This window comes from Frankliniella occidentalis, unplaced genomic scaffold, assembly GCF_000697945.3.
Source record: "Frankliniella occidentalis isolate FOCC.00 unplaced genomic scaffold, Focc_3.1 Scaffold224, whole genome shotgun sequence".
Lineage (NCBI taxonomy): Eukaryota > Metazoa > Arthropoda > Insecta > Thysanoptera > Thripidae > Frankliniella > Frankliniella occidentalis.
In genome coordinates, this window is record NW_026267350.1 from 106,888 (window position 1) to 112,380 (window position 5,493).

The following is a 5,493-nucleotide window of genomic DNA, read 5'->3' on the forward strand; positions in this document are numbered from 1 at the left end:
CTACTTTTAAAAAGACAAAATGTCATGCATCTACCACCGCTGTATCTCTAATGGTTTAAAAGTTAACTATTGAAATAGAGTAAATTAATGTGTTTTTCTCGAGCTCTCCTACGTCATCCCTTTGAAGTTAGAAATATGTCTCGCACCTATTTCTGTTCTTAAGGGACTACTGAAAGACAATATAGAGCCACATTTCAGTATATTAGAGAAGAAAGTAGTTCTTTCAAAAATCAAAGTTTATTATTTTAAAAATCTCTACACTGTTAAAAATAATTACTGAATTAAAATGTTAAGTTTTATCCTAGGGCTTAAACAATGAAAGTAGCTCTATATTATGACAGAGGCATCAACCCTGATCAGTTTCCAACAAGAGTCCTCCCTCTTACTCCAAAGGAATGACGTAGGAGGTTCGAGGAATATCTGAAAATGTAGTTCCAAGAAAACAGCGCTTAAAGTTGGGTGATGTTTTCAGCTTGAATAGGGTGGTAAATTAATTTTTAAAATAACAGATATTGAAACCAAAAATGAAAAGAGAAAAAAATAACACCAGTAAACAAAATTTAAGTTATTTAGGAGCTATTTTAATGGACAGATAAATAAATTCAGCATTATGAAACAGTCTTATTTTGAGCTATCAAAAGGTAAAAACTTAAAAAAGAGTGCTGGAGTGCTTCAGCAATAACAATCAAGGTAATGACATGCTCTGACTTTAAAAACACTAGAAATACAAAATGTGATGAGATTAATCCCCTCCCCCAGGTACATAGACATCCCCAGTCTCTTTTTCTTCTCTAGACTGTTTGCCTCTCTTGGCTGTCTTTCTCTTGGCCCTCTTTATCTTGGTTTCTACAGAACTCTGGATCTTGCTTTTAGCCTTCCTTTTTCTGTCCATTCTAGTTGCAATGGTCTAAAAAGAAATTTAAAAATTAGAAAAAAAAAGGGTAAAATTTTCTGAGAAAAAATAAATAAAAATTAAATTAAAATTAAAATTTACCTCAGAAATATCTGCTAGAGTGCCATGGGTCACAACTGCTTTCAGGGATTCAGTAGCTGAAAAGCCCATGTTGAATTCAGCTACAGCCTGTGCCATTCCAATATCAAGACGGGACTTGGAAATGAAAGTCATCTTGGGACATTTTTTCCACACAACGGAGTGAAATGCTTCATTGGCATTAGAAGTTGCAAGTCGTTTGCACCTTTCAAGAAGTTCAGTAGAAGACACTCTTTCGTAAATGGGCAACAATGCTTTGAAAACATTTTGACTCAATTTTGTGCCCATATTAGCATGCTTTAAATCTTTCTTCTTTTTTTTCTCAGCAAGTCCTTTCTTATAAAAACACCATGAATTTTTTCCCTCGGAACAGAACTGATGCATGGGTTTTTGGTCAGTTGAAGAGCAATGATATAATGTAGCTTTTATGGCCTTTTGCATTTGTTTTACATCACCTGCATTTTCAATTATAGCTTTTGTATAATACCTTTGCAGCTTCAACATTTTAGCCTGAGTTAGTGTGTTATCTCCTCTTCCACCTAATTTCTCTCCTCTTGCAGTAGACTTCTTTACAGCTTCTCGCAAAGCATTTCCCAGTCTTTTATTGATATGATTGACACATTCTTCTTTCTTGACTTCCACACCCTCACCATATGGTTTAGCTTTGTTTATGGCACTAATACTTTTTGCGTCCCCATCACCTAAAATATGTAGGTATCGGAATTTGGCTTTCTCTACTGATCTCCCCGCTAAAATAACAGCTGCTTCAACCTCCATTCCTCCTGATGATCCTTCGTAGTTTATATTGCACTCACCACTTTGGATATGGCCTTCATACCACTCTTTATACTCTGGTGTGTCCTCACCCAGGTCAGTAGCTGTCAAGCTGCACATATGGCAAAATTTTGAAAGAACAACATAGTCCACAATCAAACCCGTAGCAATGTCAATGACAGCGGCAATGCCATACAGAGAACTGAAGCCCCTCCGATGCCAACTGCCATCAAAAGAAACGTCAATGTCAATCACTTCCTGGTCTGCCAAACTAGGGTCCATTTCAATGTAATGGTTGCGGACTATGTCCCTTGATTTCTGAAGGACCTCCTTGCTCAGAACTTCGGCACTCAGTGTCACTTTTCTCAGGTGATTGGCATATGAGCGTGAATCCATAATCTAAAAAAATAAAATAAATTGGTCAGGTGACAATAACAAAATGCTTTCAAGTGACAAATGCAGAAAAATATAACCTGACTTACATTCAAACCAACAACAGCTCCAAAGCGTTGCATTGCTGCATGTCCATTACCAGTGGAGACAAATGCATCAACTAATTTCCTATTGATCTCAAATGGGGGACGTGATGATTCTTCCTCAGCTACTCGTGCACTAGTGAAAGTTTCCGAAAATATTTCAGAACAGTCTGGACATGACATAATTACTTTTGCAGCAGAACCTTTTCTCTCGGTGATTGTGGTAGTCAAGGGAGTACGGCATAGATCGCACTTGAAAAACGACGCTAGTTGTTGCAAGCTCTTCGAATGCATTAGGATGTATTCGTCAGTCGTCTTGTTCACTTCAGTTATCTTGAACTTTCCTAATTTTTCACTAGTTCTGCCGACTGGGTGGTCTGACTCTGGGTCTGTCTGTCGAGTAGCCGTAGTAGTACATGCCGTAGCCGGCCTCGATTTTGCCCGCTCTTCTTCCTTATTTTCCGCTACTTTAGCTCGCGCATGCTGCAGGTGCGTCGCCTGCCTGGATCTGGCCGTAGGCTTCTTCCATTTGCCGCTAATTTCGTGCATGACTCTGCTGTTTCATTAGGCAAACTTGAAAAAATACAATCGCTAGAGGAACACTACACGTTACGTAGAGGTTACCGGACGGGCGGGCAGAGTCAGAGTCAACAAAACAGAGGCAACTCCATAAACCGCCGCCAGGTGGCAGCACCACATTGTGCCTGAAGCCAAGGCAACCAATGACACCACTGCGCGGCAAAGCGAGACAATACGAACTACACCACAGAGAGAGAGGCATACACATTTCTCTAAATTTCTATGGAAATTTGTGGAAAATCGTACAACGTTGTACTAATAGTGACCCATACTTCGGCCAAATGTTGAATAGTGAGTCAAAAACACTTTCCCTGAGTAAAAATAAATGAAATTTAACAAAAAATGCGAAAAATTTTTTTTTAAAAAATATAATTTTGGACCACTTTTAACACATGCAGAGGTTTCGTAGAACGTCTATAACTCCGACAAATTTTCGAATTTTTCAAAAAACAAAAGTTCTCCGAGTAGAGAAAGGTTCAAAGAACACAAAAAAAAAACACAACAGAATTTCGTTTTTTTTTCGATTTTTGGTCATAATTTCAGTCCTGGACTACCTTAAGCACAGAATTGTAATTTCCTTTCATAAGCGTTGCATTGTATTTTCGTTGTTACTAAGAATTACTCACTCATTCTAATTTCTTAAAGGCTAGCACTTATAGCAAAATATAACTTCAGTTCTTTTGTACTTCCAAATACTTTACGTTGTATAAATATTATTTTATGGTAATGTACAGGGAGATGAAAGCTAGATAAGATACTTTGACTTCACACAGAAAATATGTGTCAATTGGCATTCATTCAAGCTTCAGGTTCCCTTTCGGTTAAAAGAGGAAAGACCAAACTATCAAGAATGTCTTAATCATAATTTTTATTATGTGAATTTCATTATCTCAACTCAATTAATTGTAAGTGCCAAAATGCATATTTGAAATAAAATTCAACATGTCAGAACGTAGAACTATCAACGAGAAAACTACCCAAAAAACGGAATTGTCTTCTGAAATGCTCGACCACAAACAGAGCAGAGGTTTGAAGCACTCGAATCAAGACAATCATTGTGTGTAAAAATGCCCACAGTCTGTCATACAAACAGGACCTTCCTTTTTCTCCTTGCAGAGGTTGCAAGAATTAAAACCAGAACCTAAGAATAAATAAATAGTCTTAGCAATAAACAAAACGGTAGGAACCAAGTTGTGGTAACAAACACATTACCATGCAAAGCTCTGGAAGGCCGCCGCCCTGAGCTGCGCCGCACTTGCGTCTGTTCCTAGTGCGGGTAATCCGGTGGCTCGGGGACGGGGCCGACACCAAGAAATCTCCTATGCTCCCGATGCCACAACCGGCAAAAGACTGGCGCTGCTGGCGTGCCCAAACGGCGCTCCAGTTCTGACCGGCGTGCCCGCCGTGCGCCTGCACCCAGGCGCTCTCGCTGCCGTAGCCCGCGGCGTGGACCCCGCACTCCACCGGGCTCACCACCGCGCGCTGCGCAAAGTCGCTCCAGGAGCACCAAAGTGGCGCGAAGACCCAAGGCCGCAGCCCGCAGCCCCAAAGCGGCCGGCTTCAGCCCCACCCAAGGGTGACGGGGAGCGGTCCATCCCGCTCCCGTCCCCGAAGCAGCTGAAGTCCATCATCAGCGTAAACTACAAAAGAAAATCGCGATCTCCTTCAAACGAGAGCGAGATCTCCACCACTTCAGTCAGGCTCTGGATCGGCTGGGTCCGATTCCCGCCGACCAGACCACCGACAGGGAGGTGCTGGTGCCCGCCCGCGGCCTGAAGCTGAAACCGAGGGCTCTGCGAGCGCAGCAGCGACGCCAGAGACCCTAGCCAGAGCCTCAGTTAAGGACCGACTTGAGCCCCTGAATCCGGCATCAAATCCTGCGACCTAAAAGAAAAAGAAGAAAAACCCAAATCGCAGGTCCAAGTGCTATTTGTGTGGAACTCGGGGTCACGGAGCAAAGGAACGCCTCCAAACAGACGACCTGCCAGAACCGAGGGGTCGCCAACTCGTATAATACTCCGTACACGGTCCCATAATACCACTATAATACTTCATAATACCCATAATACCCATAGTACATCATAATACTGCATAATACCTCATAGTACCCTATAATACCATCATAATAGAATCATAATACTCCATATTACTCTCATAATACGCATAATACTTCATAATATCCAATATTTTTTCATAATCTGCCAGCAAAAACCAAAAGCTATAATTTTGTAACCATTTTGAGCTGATGCGGACTCCCACCCTCATGCCCACCGTGACCCCTATTTAATGTGTTTTTTCTGCTGAAAATCTAGATCATTTAAAGGTTTAGTTTTTAATTTAGTTTCGCAGCATTCACATGCAGTTAAACATCTAGCCGCGCAATAGGTGATTTATACGGCTGCTATGTGCAGGGCTGAATTTCCTGTACACTGTCAAGCCATTCGCCACTGTATTACTTGTAAGTGTTCAACTTCACATGCAATTGCTTAACTGCGCAGTTTTGCAGTTGCAAGTGTTTAAAAAACCTACTCCCCACTCTCCTTTACCTCTCCCCTTCTCCCCCCGGCGTACACGCCAACTTCAAGGATAATACCGTATTTGAAAATTTTGGTGTAATAAGTGAATTTTTCATGTATATTATGCACCATAATACAAACATAATAATTCATAATA